The sequence below is a fragment of the Cupressus sempervirens genome, chromosome 6 (genome assembly GCF_028749045.1).
Source record: "Cupressus sempervirens isolate cs-2001-9-10 chromosome 6, ASM2874904v1, whole genome shotgun sequence".
Classification (NCBI taxonomy): domain Eukaryota; kingdom Viridiplantae; phylum Streptophyta; class Pinopsida; order Cupressales; family Cupressaceae; genus Cupressus; species Cupressus sempervirens.
The window spans coordinates 605,752,942-605,774,778 of record NC_143123.1 but is presented as its reverse complement, the minus strand read 5'-3'; the positions used below and the strand labels follow the sequence as shown (position 1 = coordinate 605,774,778).

Genomic DNA, 21,837 nt, shown 5'->3' with positions numbered 1-21,837 from the left:
ATCATGATACAAGAGTTTATTCTTTTTCTCATTTTGTGCCTAAGTCCATTTCCCTTGCCTTGTTGACCCACTCAAATTCACAAAGTAAACTATGGCATGAGAGGTTTGGAAATCTCAATTACCACTACCTTCAACAACTTAGCAACAAGGATATGGTCATAGATCTACCTCAAGTCAAGTATTCAGAGGATGGATGTACAGGTTGGGAAGCAGGAAAGCATCCTGAAGAGAAGTTTGACAAGGGGAATTCTTGGAGAGCTACTATTGTTCTTGAATTGGTTCATAGTGGTGTAGCTAGCCATTTCTAGTGCCATCATTTGGAAAGGCTCACTATGTTCTCACCTTCATTGATGACTTTTCACACTACACTTGGGTCTTCTTTCTTGCTCATAAGAGTGAAGTGTTTGATAAGTTTATCACCTTCAAAGCTCAAGTTGAGAAGCAATCAAGATTCTAAGAATGGATAATGGAAGGGAGTATGTGAACTCAAGGCTTATAGAATTTTGTACTCATGAGGGTATTGATCTTCAACATTCAGTTGCATACACTCCACAACAAAATGGTGTTGCTGAAAGGAAGAATAGAACCCTTAAGTAAATGACCACTTGCATGCTACAACATAAGTCTCTAGATCAAGTTTTTTGGGTAGAAGCTATGTGTTGTGCTAGTTACATCCAAAATAGAAGTCCCCATAAGGCCTTGGATGAAATTACACCTTTTGAGGCTTGGTGTGGAAGAAAACCAAGTGTAAACCTTGTATATTTGTTGGATATCCTTATCTTCTTAAGGCATACAAACTCATGGACCCAGAGACACATGAAATTTTCTTTTAGAAGAGTGTTCACTTTGAAGAAACTTGTCTAAGTTTGGCTCCTTCAACTCATTCCTCCTTCATGGAAAGTGATGATAGTGATGATAGTGACTTGGAAGATGACATTCCTTCAACTTTTACTTGTAGGACACCAAGTTGATAGGGTCCACAAATAGTTGAGGATATTCTTTCTTCTTCTTCCACTAGACTTTGTTGGGCATAATAAACACTTGATTCAATAGGTTCATTGGTGGGGAATCCTTCAAATACGAGGAGGACAAGGGCACAACAAAAATCATTTCCACATGCATATATTGCCATTTCTTTTGATCCACAGTCATTTAAGGAAGCATTAGGGGTTCCTAAATGGGAAAAGGCCATGGAGGAAGAATATAACTCTTTAATGAAAAACAACACATGGGACTTAGTTCCTCTTCCTAAGGGAAGAAAGTTGGTTTGATGTAAGTGGATCTATCGAACTAAGTTTGCAACAGATGGAATCAGAGATCTATATGAAGCAACCTTAGGGATTCACTAGGTGTCATTCAAATTTGAATGTCTACATTCTTTAGAGTGATGAATCATAGTTGATACTCATTCTTTATGTAGATGACTTGATCATTAAGTACTTCATCCATCATTTCTAGTGTCAAGACTTCTTTATAGGATAGATTTTCTATGTTAGACTTTGGTTTACTTCATTATTTCCTTGTTATTGAGATTACATAGTCTTTAGCTGGGATCACACTTTCTCAACACAAGTATGATTTTTATTTACTTTCTCACTTTCGCATGAGTGATTGTAAGCTAGCACCTACTCCCTTTCTTTCAGGTGTTAAGTTAGAGGCCAAGTGTTCCACTCCACTTGTTGATGCTACATTGTACAGACAGTTGGCTAGGAGTCTTATTTACTTGACACATACACACCCTAACATAGCTTTTGCAGTTGGCATGGTTTCTTGCTTCATGAAGAGCCACATGAGCTTCATTGGAAGGCTACCAAATGCATCTTGCACTACATACAGGGTACACATACACATGGGATACACTATGCAGCACGTACTCGACTTTAGTTGGTTGGATACACAAACTCAGATTATGTAGGAGATCTTGATTCCTGCAAGTCTACTTCAAGTTACATGTTTCATCTTGGTTCTGACCTCATTTGTTGGTAGAGTAAGAAGAAAAATACTATTGCTCTTTATTTGAATGAGGTAGAGTATCAAGGGGTTGTTGCTGTAGCTACAGAGGCTATATGGCTATGACATATCTTGAAAGAGTTTGGGTTCAACTTTCCACAGTCTACAGTCATTCATTGTGATAATTAGAGTGCTATTGAGATTTCAAAACATCCAGTTCAACATTAGCGAACCAAACACATTGATGTTCACATACACTAAATCAAAGAGTTGATACATGAGTAGGTCATTGAGTTGAGGTATTGTCCTACAATAGAGCAACTTCTAGACATCTTCACCAAACCCTTCACTAAGGTCAAGTATATCCATTTGTGAGATTTCTTGGGGGTGTGTGATATTTTAGTAAGGGGAGTCACTTGAATTCTCTCTTATTTCTTATGGGGGGGATCTTTTCCTAATATGAGGTCTTCTTCTCTCTCATTTATTGTACTTATCTCTCTTTTTGGAGGGGGGGTTTTCACATATGTTTTTCCTTATTTCTCCACTTTATGAGAGCTTGCACTTTTTTTTGCATTTTGTACATGGGTACCTAACATGGCCTAGTAGCTGGGACCCATCTTGCATTATCATCTAGCTTCTGTGAGCTTAAGTGCATTCCCCTAAGTTGAACTTAATGGGGAGGTGGGGGGGTGTTGGTGTAAATAAGTATTTACTATTTACACTTTACTTAAGTTTACTTAGGTTAATACATTAGTATATTAGTTTTCATGTAGGAACCTAGGAGTTTGCATATTCATATGAGTTGTCATGTAGACAACACAATTGTTTGCACTCCAATTGAGCACATGTTGTCTACTACATCTCTTTATGAGATATACCTTTGTATACTTATCCTCTCATTTTTGCATGTGCATTCATGCATAATGGAAGATAATCCACTCTTTGTGGACATATGCTTAGTTGTGATGGTTATCTCTTTGTTGACTCTTAGTTATTCTAGTTGCCTTTATATACAGACACTTCTAGTGTGTATTCATTTGATATCCATTATCAATTTGATCATTAGTAAGATTCTCATTTGATCACTATTTGTCTCTCTTATGCTATCTACTGAGCTTCTTGATCTTGGCATTGAATTATTGCCTTAGGAAAATTCTTACAGAGTCAGCTAGAGTTAATAGATAAGTTAATTAAACTCAATATGCCAAAATAAGAAAATCCATTGTTAGCCGACCTAGCTTGGTAGACACTAACTTAGAAATGATTTTCGTGTGTTGATCAAGTGAAGCTCGGTTAACACTACAACCTAAAAAAATTTCTTTGGTAACTGAGTGAGCTCAGTTAGAACTAGTTCCATCCAATATTTCCTTCATTAACTGAGTGAGATTGGTTAATACTCATCTTCTGCAGACTTTCCTTTGATGCTCGAGTGAGCTCGATAGACATTGTCTTTTGAACTAGGCAAACATAAGAACACTCTGTAGACATAGAAAATTGTCTTCACTATTCGAGTGAGCTGGACATACACTGACTAATAATGGTATGACATTTGTGTAACATCAAAGACAATACACAATTAATAAATTGTATCCAACATTTAACATCTTGAAATAAACATATATAATTCTGTAATATGATTCTCTTCACATGCACATCACCTTCAAAAGTAGATTCTAAAGCTTTCCAAATTGCATGAGATGTTTTTAAGGATTTTACTTGACTGCATTCATTTTCAGAAAGAGCTAACAATAATGCTTCTCTAGTAGACATATTATGCACAAATGGATCTCTTTAAGCTTCACTACATTCTTCAAGTTTTGTTTCTTCCACAATCTTCTTTGCCTTCTTTTTCATTAGCCAATATACTAGACCCATACAGAGGAAATGAGCCTTCATCTATTCTTTCCAAAAGTTACAGTTAACTTCATCGAATTTAGGACTTTCTTTTCTGAAATGACCTATCACTGGTCTCCTTAAGTTGTTAAGCTTTTCCTTCAAGGGTCTGATGCTCTAGTACCACTTGTTAGCAAGTAAATTCTACTGAGATAACTGAGGGGGATGAATAAGTTATCAGATCAATATAACTTTTATCAACCTTATTAAACCTTACACATGTGAACAATATAATCAACAACCATAAGAAGATATGCATACACAATAACACTAGATATATGTTAACTAGGGAAATGCTTGATCAGAGGGAAATTTGTGGTGGGGATGGTACTCACAAAAATGATGTACTAATATAGAAGTTCCTTGTAAGGGGATGGACATTTTTAGGAGCCAATGAAATGCATTTAGTACATATTAATCCCTATTAGGAGATTCCAACCCTATGAGGAGTTATGCCAATTGTTTTAGGAGTTGTAGAAGGTAGATGGACCCACTATCCAAACAACTTTAGGGAAAGACCACCAAACACACTATCCAACTGATCTCTATATTATTCCTTGCAAAATAATAGAATGGAATAACTTTAACTCCTTCACTATCCTTAAAATAATTCACTAAGTTGACCTTCAGGATTTTCCAATTAATTATAATAGTACCTCATTAAGATCTTATAATTCATTACATCTTTTCGCAATTACAAATTACTATCAGCTCACAGTAAATACAACTTCTCACATATTTTTCATATCGTGATATCCAACCTCATGCACTCATTGAAATCATTATTAGGCTATCCATTGTCACTATATAATTGTAGTCATAACAATTCTATCCCTGTTAAGAGATACAACCCAAACATCAAAAACCACTTCTCAGATACTCTGTCTTCATAATGTCCTTTGTAATTCTTGAATAACTTTCACATGTCTTTGATTCTCTTCATGCACACTTGTCCACTTCATTAGGACACAATGTAGAACATATCCTCAATTGTGCTTGACCTCATCATCAATATATAGTCCGTACAACCTCCTTCTCTTTCTACTATGTTACTAGTCTTTATAAAAATAATACAATGTTGACACCAATGACAAACACAGTCATGAATTCAATATGTCAATCTCCTCAATTTTTTTAACACTTCTTAGGATACTGCCGAAAGAAATACCATCACAATTCATGCTAACATAAGAAGGATGAAAGAAATAAGTCACTTCCAAGCCATGATCTAAATTCAAATAATCTTGAATTAACAAAGCAATGCAAGGTGAATTAATGTTGTAAACTCTCAATAAATCTAGACATTTAATGTAACAACTATCATGGGTCCAATACGTATAAAAATTTGTATTCTTTTTGTATTCTACATTGCATAAGTCTTGGGAAAGACCAAAAAATTTCTTAACTCTGTTCTTTCCTACCAATGCCTATATTGGTCAGAGTTGTCTATGTAAACATACTCTTAATTTAATAAAATTTTGGCCTTGGTCATTTATTGATAAAAATGAAAAGTATAATTCTACAAAAACTTTCAAATTTAAATCAAGTGTAATAGATTTATTAAATAATTAAACTTTTCTACATATTTTTAAAAGTCTATATATATAAACAATAAAATAATAAAACTAACTTATTATCAATCTAAATGACTCTTCTCTCAAACTTCTCTATGAAAGGGAAGAAGTGGGACTACTTATATTTGTAAAATTAAATATGGATCATAGGTTAATGGGAAAGGGTTCATGAATATCATTGTTTTTTCAATCCTTCAATATAAAATAAAAATAATTTTGAAATAAATTAGAACATAAAGAACTATAAATGGGCCATTGGTTTATTTTCGATGTTGAATGCTTCCAAATGAGTCCACCAAGGATGAAGTATTATTGAGTGCAAGAATTCAACATCATAAGGGACAACACTTGGATCATGCACCAAGAGAATTAGGTAGAATGGATACCATTTAATCGTTAGCTATTAGTCAAAGAGATTTCATCCTATAGGCTCATGCTCTTGTATTAGGTAGTGGAAATTATTCATGATGGCCATCATTGGGCTAGTTTGCATATAAGCTTCATGCCTCTACCGAGCAGCCTCGCTTCCAGCTCTAAACCTTCATATAAAAATAATATACCCAATTTTTTTTTGTGTAAAGGTGTATAGGAAAAAAGGATTTTTGTTGAAAATTTTAACATTTATTCTTCATGATCTATATGTTCTGTGATTGAAAACAACAAAAAATATAAGAAAAATATACTTTACTTTCAAAGATCTGAAGGAATTTTTCTTTTTCTTTTTACTTTTGATTTATTTTGTCAGAACATAACTGGCACCATATGAATATAAACTATATGAATAAATAATTTTATTTTTTTTGTACAATTTAACCTATTGGAAATAGACTTTTCTAATTTTGTTTCAAACTAATTTTATTGAAGGCAATCCATGTCCACTAAATTTGACCATTTCATTTAGGGCCCATTTGGTTGTTGGAATATAAATTAAGCATTGGCATTCAGAATGTTGGCTTTGAGATTCTAGAATTTGGAATCTAGATTATGATTAAGGAATTCAATTTGGGACCATTTGGTTGACCAAGAATTCATTGTGAGAATACAAATTTCCTCCGTTTGATTGCATATTGTGAAATTGGAATACTAGCCAAAATAAGCATTATCCTTTTTATTCAGTTTTTAAACATGAATACTAGCTAAATCAATCATAGAAGTGTGGTGAAGTTACTGGGCTGCTATCTCGAAACCTCAGCCCCTCTGTTGGTTTATGAATACATTTGTAATGGAACACTATTCGATCATCTACACAACAACAAATTCCATTGGAGCAGTGCCTGTGTATAGCTACACAAACTGTAGAAGCCTTGCCATACTTGCACTCTACTGCCTCAACATCGATTGGAAATCTTCAAACATTATGCTGGACAAAGACTACTATCCAAAAGTTGCAAACTTTGGGGTTTCTCATTTGGTGCCAATGGGGTAAACTCACATCATCACGCTTGTGCAGGGAAGATTGGGTTACTTGGATCTGGAATACTTTCAAACAGTTCAACGTACAGAGAAGAGCGATGTATATAGCTAAAAGCCCTAAGACAACTACAGTCCAAATAAGACACCAAAAAACCCAAACACATACCTGTGCAGAGCAACTCCAGATGCGGCAAAAATTCTGAGCAAAGCAATGTGTGACCAAGATTAATAAAAGGGCTGAGCAAATGAGTGGGAAATAATATAGGTTAGGCAAACCTCAACAAAAATTCATTTTTATTTATTCTGCAATTCTTATTTTGGCCAAATCGGAATTAAAATGAGAATTACATCAATTCCACCTATTTAGGTGGAATACCAAATCAAGGTTTTGGGGTTAAATGGGCTTATGGAATTCTATTGTTTTACAATTCCAATTCCGATTTGATGGACCCAAACAGCGGATTAATTTTTTTTCGGAATTCTGAAAGCCAATTCTAATGTAATTCCAGTAACCAAAGGGGCCCTTAAGAGAGGTTGCATATTTGTGGAAGGAACGAATTTTAACAGACAGTAAGAGAGTGCACATACCATGGCAGTGGTAACCAATAAGCAATAAACTCGAAGGAAGCGAAATGTGTAGATACTATTGAAGACGAGCTGTCATTCCACACGTTCAATTGCGGCTACTCCCCATCTTTTCATCGCCCCACTAAAAACAAAACTCAAAAAACCCTTTCATTGGCCATCGCCGGCGTGCAGCGATACAATTCTACCTTCTCAAGTCAATACAAGATGACAGAATAGAAACACATTCGTTTGTCTTCTTAGAAAGACTCTTCAAGGTAATCACTCACAGATTAAAGTGTGAAATTGACAACGGCTTGAAGAGATTAATGTCCAGGGACCAGTAAGCTCTATGATTGATCAGAATCTTCCAGGTTTTACCTTGCTTAACATTTTTTTGCCTGGCTTGACGAATGAATATCTATGATTGTGGAATAAATATACATGTATTTATCACATTTAGTAAGAATGGGGTCGCAAATTATTATTGACTGTTAGGTGGGCGATTAGATGAATCTAGCGCTTACAAGCTGATCACTAGTTGACTGCTTTGCAACCGACTATATCTTACTCGATATCTCTGGAGTTCCACACAAGTTATTAAAGCAGCAGATTCAGATTCATTTTCAGAGTCAAGTACAAGTGAGAAAATTGGATGCGAAATATGGGAGAAGAGAGACAGCTTGAGGTAGTGGTACTGCCATGGTTAGCACAAGGTCACATTAATCCCTTCTTAAATCTTTCCAAGGCCTTGGCGAGCCACGGGAAGGTACTAAAAGTGTGGTTTGTATCAACGCCGGTGAATATATCCAAAGTCAGAGCTCGCCTGCACGGGGAATCCTCCATACACTTGGTAGAGTTGCCGTTGCCGTCTGTAGACGGACTCCCCCCTGGCGTCGAATCCACAGCAGACATTGGACCAGAATCGGTCCATCTCGTTCACAGCGCATTCGATCAGCTGGAGAAGCCATTGGAGACGCTTCTGCGGCGCCTCTCGCCAGATTTCCTGATCTACGACGTCGTGGCGCCTTGGGCTGCCACCGTGGCATCCCAGCTGGAAATACCGAGCTTTATTTTCTCCATCTTCAATCCGGCGTCATTCAGTTATCTTCTCGGGCATATGAAGCGGGGAGGGAGAAGCAAGGACGTCACGGCGGAGGATTTGAGCCAAGCTCCGATGGAATATCCGTTACCCATCGTCTCCTTCAGGCTCTTCGAAGCCCGACTTACGGTGAGCAACTTCTTAGCGTTCGCCGACCGTTTGTGGGACTGTTGTCAGCAGTCGTGTGGAATACTGATAAAATCGTGCTTTGAAGAGGAGAACAACTACATGCAATACCTCAGCCGTATCACCGGAAAACCAGTGATTTCCGTCGGCCCTCTAATCCTGCCGGAAGCCGGGACGGATACGCCGGGAAGTCAGGTGATAGAGTGGCTGGACAAACAACGGGTGTCGTCGGTGGTGTATCTAGCCTTCGGAAGCGAGTCATATCTGTCGGCGGAGCAGATAATCGAATTGGCGTTGGCACTGGAGGAGACCGGGCTGCCGTTTCTGACGGGAGGAGTTCGTCGGCGTTGTCGTTGCTGCCGGAGGGTTTTGAAGGGCGGACACGTGACCGAGGGCTGGTGGTGGGCGGGTGGGTGCCTCAGCTGCGTATTCTTTTTCATCCTTCCGTCGGATGTTTTGTGACGCAAGGCGGGTGGAGCTCGGTGATGGAAGCGTGGCTCTACGCCGGGTTGCCGCTGGTTTTAGTTCCGTTGCGGCATGAACAGGGACTTAACGCTCGGCAGATTGAGCTCGAATTACATGGGGGAGTTGAAGTGGGGAGGGATGAGGAAGGAAGATTTACAAAGGAGGAGGTGTGTAAGGCGGTTTCGAAGGTGATGGGTGATGAAGAGAGAGGGGAGCGGATTCGAACAAGGGTGGGAGAGCTGCGCGGTGTCATACAACTCAACACAAAACGTCAGGAGGCGTATATGGACGATCTTGTTAGCCACGTCAACAAGCTTGTCATTCCACGTAATGGAATGAAAACTGTAGGTAGTTAGATAATGATTCCACGTAATGGAATGAAAAGTGTAGGTAGTTAGATAATTACGTTTTCTGTTATTCTTGGTTAAAAGTCATAAATAGTCAAAGTTGATTTAGTTTCTAAGTTTATTTTTTTATTATTGTGTGATGTTTAAAAGTGGTCATTTTCTATGGTTCGAGTTGTATAAGTAGTAGCGAGATAGAATATAATAATTGGATAGTATGTAAGAACAATATAGAAGATTGTAGCTTTATTTAGTGTTTTAAAATGATTTCAAAAATTTATTATATGTAATGTTCTTTATTATAAAGAAAATGCTATGTTCGTACTATTGTCTCATTGTATGATAATTTGATTATTGAAAGTTTACATAATATTATGTGATAGGTCAATTTTTTATTGTAAAATTACATTTGAAAGATTTAAGAATAAAAGTTTATGTTTTTCATAAAGTATATGACATTAGTAGTTAATAAGATAATCCATTTTTATATTTTTTAAATATAGAATATTATATTTAATTTCTATCTATATGATTGACTAATACAAATAATTTTTTAATTTATGGTCAATATCTACAAATCTTAGCTACTAGTTTTTTTTAAATATGTCACCTTGAGAGTGACATCATCAATCTTTTTTAATTCAATACATGTTAAATTTCTATTATTTAAACATAGAAATATAATTCATAAAATTTTTTAATTCAAAAGAATTTGTATATTTTAAGATGAATGACATAGACTCTCCTTAGTGATTTAATTTATTTGAGTCTTAAAAAATTCTTTTTTTTCATGATAGTTATGGGATGTGACACCAAATATTTAATTATTAAAAATAATTATAAACATGACTATTAACATTTCTATAATGGATCATTCACATCTTTAAATAATGAATCCATTGAAATACAAGATGCTTTGTAGTGAATTTTCATAAATTAATATTTCACATATTATGTTTTATAAGTCACAAAAGTTCTTCATGGACATCATTAAAATGTAATAAATACAAATCTCTTTTGTTGAGCATTCATTCTATTAATAAGATAAATATTATTTGATTATTAATTTATTTAATAAATAAACATAATCAAATAAATCAAATAAACATGTAAAATAATGTACCTCATCATGATTGGTACCATGTCCATGTTTAGAGCCTAACACAAAAGTAGACAGTCCATCAAAGAACTAATGCACACAGATACAAGTTTTGAGTCAATCTTTCATATGATTACATTATAAATAGATTTTTCTATTAAATGATTGAATCAATATATACCTATTGAGTTGTCAATGTAGTGTACAATCCGGCTATGGGTTTAGTGCTAGTACCAACAACATTTTAGCCCTAAATTTTGTGTAATGTCAAGAAATACCAATTTATTAGTCAATCATGTACATATTCAAGATGTGATCAAAATAGTTTAATATAATTATTAATATTGACCTATGTATCAATTCCAAATGTGTCATTGAGGAATTCATCTATCATCATCCCATCATCCACATCTTCTCTACTAGAAGTGTCAAATGTGCATAGAGCTTTGCATGACATGCACATGTGGCATCTACAATGATGAGGCTCATTTGCAATCAAAGGATAGGAAACCTAAATGTGGCTCTAAGTCAATTCACTAACAGTGTTAATGTGTCCTCCTTTACATGCTCCTTCGCAATAGAAGGAACATCAATATGCTCCACCTACTTGATGCCAATAGGTTCCCTTGATGAATTAGGGTCACAAAATTTCCCCCACCTCTGGAATGATGATCCCAACCTCTACGCTGAAATGCATAGATATGAAAATAATTGGGAATCTCCCCAATGATAAAATCACAATACAATTTATTTTGAAAATACCTTGGGACCTCATGATTATTACAATGAGGGGAATCAAACACCATCCACCATCTATCCCAAAAGTTATTTTTTATATCCTCATTAATACATCAATGGTAGTTCTTATGGTGTCTTCTCCTCTTATCTTTTTAAACAAAGCATGCAAGCCATTTTTTTAAATTCCTTTCTATTTAACATCATCATATGATAATTTATTAGCATAATATAATTTTTTTCTTCTCTTTTATTCTTCCATATATTTAACTAGCCACTTACAGAAGAAATTTGGATCACACTAGTCTCAAGGGATGTTGCCAATTGTGGCCTACTAGGGTCTTTTTGAAATGAATCATTTAACCTCCTAATAATTGATTCTAATTCTATTTTCCCTCTTTCTATTTAATTCAATAAATAATCTTGAGTCCCTACATGAGGTCAGTGAATTGGTGGATGTGGTGGAGGAGATGGTTGTTTAGGTTGATTTTGTGGAGGGTTTGGTTGTTGGATTGGTGGATTGCTTGCAGATGGATTTGGTAGAGCATTTTAAACATTACCTAACATTTAAACAATACTATTCCAATAAACTATGCTAACTTGAATAAAAAATGGAAAATAAAAATAAAAAACATATAATTTAACAAAAATAAGGGTTTAAATCCATATGTCTTCTCCGTCCTTGAAAATTATGATGATGGGGAGGCATTGCTAGCATGCAGAGGGAACATTAGCAACAAATAATAGTTTGTACACACTACTTAGGGATGTAGAAAATAGAGAAAGGGAAACAAAATTGAATGGGATGAGGTAAAAGGTAGTGGGTTTGTGAGTTATTAAATATTTCCATCGACACAATCATGCTACATCGACCTTTTTGAATTGTCCAACCCTATGGCTTGGTTCATATGGAAGATAGTGTGATTGTACTATGGCATCAATTCATAAAGAAAAAAGTGTCAACTTTCTCATACCACAACTTGGTGCATAATCCCTTGAAAAACATCTAAGTTCCAAGAATACCACATTTGTGTCTATTGTTGATGCTCTATTGTTTTCAAATCCTCTTCATCAATCAAATCTAAAACTTATAGGAATGAATCTCCATCTATTCTTTCTCATTCTTACATTGATGGCATCAATTTTTACACTTATCCTCCATTAATATAACTCAATGTTTCTCCCCATTGACATTAATATATACATGAACAATTCTCCCAAATATATAGAACTCCCACATATATCAAAATATTTTTTTCATACCATCTCTCCCCCATTGACATCAATGAAAAATGCATCATAATGTCAATAAAACTCACAAAGTCTCCAACTAGATCAAGTGTCCAAAGAAACTATTTTGTACTAATTTCCAAAAATCCTTGAGGACTCTACTTATCATAGATACTCCCCATATAGGAAGCATCAAAATTTAGTCTAGATAAAAAATAATGCATTTCATTGCTAGATTGATGCATTCTTTGCATCATCTACTCAGAAGAACATCAAGGTATAACCCCAAGCATACCTTGCAAATACTCAAATGTATCCTTAGGCAAGGGCTTCATAAAAATACCTACAATATGATATTTCATATTAACATACTCTAGTCTGATTTCTTTCTCTATAACTTTCTCTCTCATAACATGATACTTAATGGATATATGCTTAGTCTTAGAATGAAACACAAGATTTTTAGACATACTCATTGTACTCATGTGTTATTACAATGTATGATAATAGGTTCTAAAAACTCTATCCCAATACCCTTTAACATCTATTTCATCCACATGATCTTATTGCAATTATTTGCTACTACTACATACTCTACTTCTATTGTACTCTATGAGATATAGTCTTGTTTCCTTCTTAGTCAAGAAACCAATCTTCCTTCAAGGAGGAATGCCTACCCAATTTGCATCAGTATAGGGACATAGAGTAAAGCAATTTGATCTATCATACCACAAACCAAAATCAAGTGTACCCTTCATATATCTTAATATTCTCTTTATTACTACTTCTTCTTCTTGGTTGTAGGTGTCTCATCTTTGCTAGATAACTTGTCACCATTTATCATAGGTGTAGCAATAGCCTTACAACCTTCCAAGCCAAATATCTTTAACAAGTCTTTCAAATACTTACTCTGTGATAAGAAAATGTAATCATTGTCCTACACATTATGTAGACCTAAAAAATATTTCATTTCATGAATACTCATCTCAAATTTATTCTTCATTTCACCAAAAAAATTGTCACTTGCTTCATTATTACCTCTAAAGATTATGTCATCTATAAATATCATAATAATCAACAATCCATTTTAAATTTCTTTTAAATATAGTTTACTATATGTGTTACCTTTAGCAAATTCCAACTTTTCCAAATACTTGTCTAACCTCACATACCAAGTTCTAGGTGCTTGGTTTAGTCCATACAATACTTTCTTTGATTGGCATACCATATCTAATTCTTCTGTCAAAGGAATTCCTTTAGGATGCTTAATGTAAACTTCTTCTTCAAGTTCTCCATTTAGAAATGTTGACTCCACATCCATCTAATACACTTTGAACTTCTTACTTGTTCATAAGAAAAAAACGTTCTTACTGCTTCAATTTTGGCAATAGGGGTAAATGTCTCTTCATAGTCTATATGTTCTTGATGTGAATATCCTTTACATACCAATCTTACTTTATTTATGACACCTCACCTTATTCCTGTATCTTTTTTCTAAAAACCCATTTAGTTCCTATAAGATTCTTATATTTAGGTCTAGGAATCAATTCCCATGTCTCATTCTTTATATTTTAATCTAGAATTCTTCCTTCATTGCTTGAATCCAATGATCATCATTGCATGCCTCATTTGCATTTTTTTGTTCAACTTGAGAAATAAAACAAAATTCCTTGTGTACTATATTTCATGTCATAACTTATTTTTCCTTTCTTCTAATAATCTAATTAGTAGTGCAATTCTTTGTCAAATTCCTATTAGGTGTAGGTGTTACTAACTCAACTCTTACTTCTTCTCTAGGTATATATCTAGATTCTTCTCTTTGTTCAACTACTTGAACATCATTATACAAATCATTGTTAGTCTCAAAGAAAGTTTTAAAAATTTCTATGATAGGATTAGGATTAGCTTCTTCTTCTTCTTAAAATTATATAATCGAACATTATTTCTTTGACTCTAAACTTTTCATGTACTTTCACATTTGTGCACTCAACAACAGTCTTAGTTCTTTGATTAAACCATCTATAAGATTTTTTTTTTAATGAACAATGAAGGAACATAGATTCATCACTTCTTGCATCAAATTTAACAATATTGTCATCTCTATTTAAGTAAAAATTACTTACAAAACTTCTAAATTACTTCACTAAGGGAGTGTGTCCAAACTATAATTCATAAGGAGTCATGTTTGTATATTTTCTAATATATAATCTACTCATTGTATATCCTTGTGTATTGAATACTATCCAAAATTTCTTTGATAAATCATTCTCAAACATCATGGCTCTCATTGCTTCTATTATAAACCTATTTCTTCTTTCAACAATTCTATTTTGGTCAAGAGTCTTAGGTGTTGATAGTCATCTCTTAAGGCCATTCACTTCACAAATGGTGTTGAAATCATTCAAGGTAAATTCTCCACCTCTATTTGATCTTAAATTTTTTTATCTTCACTCCAAATTCATTCTCAAGTCTATTCTTAAATAACTTAAGCTTCTCTAATGCCTCAGACTTTTCCTAAAGGAATGCTACCCATGTCATCCTAGTAAAGTTATAAACAAAAATCATGAAGTATCTTTCACCATAGAATCTTCTTATCCTTTTAGGACCACTCATATATATATGAACAATATCTAATTTCACTATTGTAGAAAATTTCTTTCTAGGAAAGTAGCTTTTCTTCTTCTTAGCCATAACATATTCTTTGCACACAATATTTGTAGGCTTCACAATTTTAGGTAAATCTTTGATAGAAAATGTACTACTAACCTTCAAAATATTATCAAATTTTATGCAAAAAAAACTTCTATGCCACAACCAACTATTATCCACTTTTGCAACCAAATATGTCATCTTTGTAGGGTTCAAGTAAAACAAATTACCTCTAGATCTTGTACTAGTGCCAATCAACTTGCCATCTTTATCCTTGATAATGCATGTCTTCTCTATGAATTATAGTTGATATCCCTTATCAACCAACCATCTAGTACTTAATAGGTTATTATTTAATCCATCAATAAAATAGATATCAGGTAAAAGCACAAACTTGTGTCACCCTTTTACAAAGGAAAAGGCTAACAAAGGTATATTTGTTCACCTTTAATGACATAAATCTGGTATTATTATTTAGAATTTGAAAATGAAGTAAACTAGTGAAATATGTAGAATTTGATGAAGTTTAGGATTATAATTTTTTATAAATATTTTGAATAAGACATTATATATTTTCCTATTTCTTAAAGATAACTTTTAGTTGCTAAAAAACACTAGAAATTAGGGGTCTAGTTCCCACCACAAAACTACATGGAAATAAACTTATTTCCCGTTGATTTTAGATTAAATTATAGATGAAATATATAGCTAGAATAATCAAAAATAAAAATTGGCTTTAGACCTATATTTTCTCTTTTATAACAATTTGAATTTCAACTTATTCAAATCGATAGTTTTCATCTCCAACCACATTTTTCAAAATAAATCAATTCCAACCAAAAGAAAAATTATAGATTCTAGAAGTGGACTCTCTCCTTTAGAACATCATATAATTTTAAATTTTTTTTAACATTATTTAGTATTTTTTCTTTCTCAAAATTGACATCTGCTGAAGTGTTAAAATACATACTTGTAGAATTTTTAATTACAATATACTATATCTAATTAAAACACTGAGAATTCTATATGAGAATATTCTTCAATTTGATCTCTAAGAAATTATGTTTAAATGTTATTAAAAAAATCATTAAAAATAGTAAGAGTTATTGTAACATTAGTTTTTTGAAATAATTGTATTTCTTTAGTAATTGGATACTAACTAGTATAAAATATCCATTTAATAGACATTTCTAAATGGAAAAGTGTGAGACCAAATATAATTTAGCTGGAATAAATGTATCAAGATCATATGTCTGAACAAAATTATGTTTTTAGATAGAAATATTCAAATCCAGATGTTCTAATAAGTCAACCTGAAAGCCGACATAGCTTTGTACTTTTACCCTATCATCTGTGTTAAAGTCTTTCCATCAAGTGTAATAGATTATATTCCCTAGATATGAAAAGCTTTACTATTACCAACTCTAACAATCCCTCCATCATGACTATTAAACATAAAAAAATTATTCATGTCGCCAGTCATATGTTGTGAACAACCACTATCTATGATCCAATAACTTTCTTTTCAATCTATGAAAGTAGGACTTTCTCTTCTCTAACTTCTTTTATAGCCAAAAATCCTAAAACTCATCATTACTTTCACTCTAAATGCTTTCATCGGATTTATCATCTTCAACATCTTCATTTGCATACAAAAAATCTCTAGGCTTTTTAGACTTGAAATTCTTCTTGTATGCTTTCTCTCTATTAGGAAACTTAGAAGCATAATGACCAAATTCATTGCAAGTCCAAAATTGTTCTCTCCTTACAAGTAGGGAAATTCCTTTTTCAATTCTCTTGTCCTCCTCAGATTTGTATCTACTACTTCTAGCATAGTCTCTATGGGTGCTTGCACTTCTTGACAAGGAAGGGTGAACACTTAATGCACTAAAAGTAGTTTCTACTCTAGGAAAATCTCTAAACTACTTTAAGATCACTTTTGTTGCTTCCAATCTTTCAAGAAGAGTCTATCTGGTAAAATTCTTAGTGCATGGTATCACTTTCTCAATCATCTACATTGTCTACTTGAATGGTGGTGTCAAGATTTTCAAGATCTTCCAAATAATCACATCTTCATCTTTAAATCCATTACAAGACTTAATTCCTCCAACAATTTTTGGTATTCTACCAATATAGATTCTTCTATATTCATCTTCCATAATTTTAACTGTTGGAAATATAAAAGGAGTAACTGAGAGGGGACAGGTGAATTACTTACTACAAAAATAAATTCTAGATCCCTTAGATGTCAATACAAAATAAACTTTGAAAGCTAAATACTCTTGATGCTTGACAAACACACATGAAATGGTGTAACTCTATAAACATTGAATATACTTAGTAATGAATTAGCTTTACAGATCTTAAGATGTTATTAGTGATTATCGTTACTTGAACTTAATTTCAAGCATAAAAGAAATAGAATAAACACATTTCACACCAAGATTTAATGTGGAAACCCAATTTGGGAAAAACCACCAATTGCAACTAGTTGCTAATTTTGTCTCTTCTAAAGTGAGCCTTGTTAGGAGCCAACCCTATTAAAGGTTACAAAACACACTGCTAGGTATAACCTTGTTAGAGGATTTATTCACCCTATTAGGAGTGGCCTTGTTAGAGGTCTTTAGAAAATTCAACAGAACTGCCACCTTGTTAGAGGATTTACATATAGCTGTTAAGCCAAATCTGTTAAGATATTTAGATCATTGTTATAATGGTTAGAGAGTAACAATGAAATGACATGGTTTAGATGCAACTAAATTGCCAATTATAGATCTCTAGTATGGCTTGTACATGATCCTTCCTAATAGAATGTATCCTTTCAGATCCTCAAACACATTCTTCTTATCTCTAGATTCGCTACTTCTGAGCATTTATTTGATCATCAATGGATTCACATTACTTCTTCACACACTCTATCTCATAACTTTACCTTCTACTTATATCATTCACATTGTCAAGTTGGCTAGAATACAACTTAGAATAATTAACATTCATCATCTCAGTCAGTTAGAATTAATAGATAAGTTAATCAATATGCCAAAATAAGAAAATCCTTTGTTAACTGACCTAGCTCGGTAGACACTAACTCAAAAATGATTTCCCTATGTTGATTAAGTGAAGCTCGGTTAACACTGAAAACTAGCAAATTGCTTTGGTAACCAATGAGCTTGATTAATGCTCATTTTCTGTAGACTTTCCTTTGATGCTTGAGTGAACTTGGTAGATACTATCTTTTGAACTAGGCAAACATAGGAATTCTTGGTAGACACAGAAAACTATCTTCACTATCCAAGTGAACTAGACATACACTAAATGATAATGGTATGACATTTGTGTAACATCTAAGATAATGCACAATTAATGAATTGTATCCAACAATCTCCCTCTTTGGTATTGATTGCAACACAACATGTCATAACACAATGAAATTTTGGAGAAAAGAATTTAAAGTAAGGAGTTCATAACCTTAGTTTTATTCAAAGAAATCCCTCTATCAGTGTGAACTCTTCAGTTTCTCCCTCTGTCAAAAAATTCCTATCTGCAACAACTTCTACCAAGTTCATTCTCCCTCTTTGAAAAATATTTCTATGAGATATGAAAGTAAACTTCTCCCTCTTTGAAAACACATGCCAAAGACAACAACTCTGATGATATCACTATACCTTAAGTACTGATTCATTTGCAATATGCTCTTGTTAATACTGCATCAACTGATTGCTCTTTAACTTGCTCTAGTTCATGCATCACTAAACTTATTAGTGATCTTCAAATAGGGGAATGAACCATAGCTTACCTCTTAGATATAGAAATGCATCCTTAGGTAATGGCTTGGTGAATATGTCTACAATCTGTTCTTTTATATTTACATAGTCTAATCAACTTCTTTATCCTGCACCAATTCTCTTAAGAAGTGATATTTTATAGAAATGTGCCTTTTTTTGGTATGCATCACTTGGTTCTTTGATATATTGATTGTACTAGTGTTATCACAATATATAACTACTGGATCCTTGATATCTATTTTCATTCCTTCCAATAGTTGTTTGAACCAAAAAATGTCAGAAAAATTAACTCTTGCTACTAGATATTCTACCTCTATTGTGGATTGAGAGATACAATTGTGTTTCTTATTTGTCCAAGACACTAGTCTTTTACCAAGAAAGAATGCTTTGCCACTAGTTATTTTTCTGTCATTAAGACTTCCTACCCAATCAACATCAGTAAACACCTTCAAGTCTAGATTGCCTTTGAGTTCATACCATAATCCATAGTCTTCAGTATATTTCAGATATCTCATGATTCTCTTAATTGCCATCATGTGATTTTCTCTAAGAATCTTACCACCATACCAACTACTAATGCAATGTCAGGCCTTGTATGTATTACATATTACAATTTTCCAATCATTGATCTATATGTGATTTGATCTACTTCTTTGGAATCATCATTCTTGAAAAGATTATGTCTAGTAGACATAGGGGTTCCAACTAGTCTTGAATCTTCCATTTCATATTTATTTAACATTTCTTTGATGTGTTTGGATTGAATGATGTAGATACCATCTTTCTTTTGTTGAATCTATAATCTAACAAAGAATGTTATCTCTCCAAACATAGACATCTCAAATTCCTTGCTCATTTCTTCTAAAAATCCCATGAACAAGTCATCATTTCCTATGAATAATGTATCATCAAAAAATATTTCAACCAACACAATCTTCTTGCATGGTCCTTCTTTGTTACACAGACTAGTGTTATCATTTGTTCTTTGAAAGCTAATATGTATCAAATAGTTATGTAGTCTTTCATACCAAGCTCTGGGAGCTTGCTTGAGACCATATAATGCTTTGTGTAATTTGAAGAGCATGTCTCTTTTTTTAGGATCTACAAAACCTTCTAGTTGTTCAATGTATACTTCCTCATCAAGAATTTCATTCAAGAATGCATATTTAACATCTATTTGATACACTTTAAATCCTTTGTGAGCTGCATATGCAAGTAAATTTCTAACACCTTCTAATCTTGCATGAGGGGAAAAAGTTTCACCATAATCAATACCATTTTCTTGAGAATAACCTTTACATACCAATCTTTCTTTGTTTCTAGATACTTTTCCATCTTCATTCAACTTGTTTCTAAACACCCACATTGTGCCAATTACATTTTTATCATTGGGTCTAGGGACAAGAGTCCAAGTTTTGTTCTTCTCTATTTGTTCTATCTCTTCATTCATTGCTTCAACCAAACTTTCATTATCTAATGCATGTTTAATATTTCTTGGTTCAAACTCAGCAAGTAAACGAGTACCTTTCAATTTTCTTCTTGTCATTGTTCCATTAGATTTGTCTCCAATGATCTGATCAAGTGCATGATGCCTTTTAACATATCTTGCTAACTAGGTTCTTTGGATTTGGTATGAGTTCCACTTTTTTATCATGAACTTTAGTATCAAGATTAGGTCCCACTATTTGTGACTCGGGTCCTTCAGACTTAGTTTGAACTAGCTTAATAGCTTTTGATTGCAACTTGGGTCCTTCAAACTATGGCTTGGGTTGCACTGTCTACAACTCAATAACTATTGGAGATTTTGGGGACTCAGGAGGTGAAGTCTCCTTTCTTTGAGATAGACTTGGCAGGGTATCATGTTCATAGTAAAAAAATCTTCCATAATCCTCTGGCTCTTTGTTACTTTCTTCTTCACTCTTTTCTGCAAACTCATCAATTCACACATGTGCACTTTCTATGATTTTTATGAGTAGACAAATTCAAACATTTGTATGATTTACTTTTGTTGGAGTATCCTAGAAATATGTCTTCATCACCTTTGGCATCAAATTTTCCTTTTGTAGACTCTTTCAAGATATAACATTTGCTACCAAATATTTTCAAATAACTCACATTTGGTTTGTAGCCATACCATAGTTCATAGGGAGTTTGGTTTGAGTCTTTCTTCAACTAAACTCTATTCAAAGTATGAACTATAGTGCTGATGAGTTCCTTCCAATATTTGATTCCAACATTATTTTCTATCATCAATGTTCTTGCAAAATCCATGATGGATCTATTTCTTCTTTTAGCTATACCATTCTATTGAGGTGTACCAGGGGCTGATACTTGTCTTTTGATTCCTCTTTCAATGCAAAAATTATTAAATTAATTAGAGATAAATTCACCACCTCTGTTTGATCTTAAACATTTCAATCTCTTTCTAGTTTCTTATTCTACTCTTGCTAGATACCATTTGAATTTTTCAAAAGCTTCTCAATTTTCTTTTAGATACATTATAGTCATCATTCTAGAATAATCATCAACAAAAAGAATGAAATTTTTTTCTCCACTGTAACTCTCTATTCTAATAGATCCACATAAGTTAGTATGTATAATTTCTAAGACTTCTTCTAACTGATAGTTTTTTCTTTGGAAACTAGTCTTTCCCATCTTACCAATTTGGCAATTCTTGCATAAACCCATATCAGGTTTCTTCAAATGATGTATACCTCTTACTCATCTATGTTTTCTTATCTTAACTAGATTATTAAAGTTTATGTGACATAATCTTTTGTGCCATAACTAGCTTTCTTCTAGTTGAGCAATAAAAATGAACATTCATTGAGATCAAGATAAAATAGATTATCTTTTGTTTTCTTATGAGATCCAACTAGATTTTGTTTGTCATCCAATAGTTTCACCT

General features: G+C 33.4%; 1 pseudogene; it reads left to right on the top strand.

The window, feature by feature from the left end:
* The first annotated feature begins 7,706 nt into the window (after positions 1-7,706).
* Positions 7,707-9,777, top strand: LOC149553702 (UDP-glycosyltransferase 79A2-like; annotated as a pseudogene).
* Positions 9,778-21,837: the final 12,060 nt, after the last annotated feature.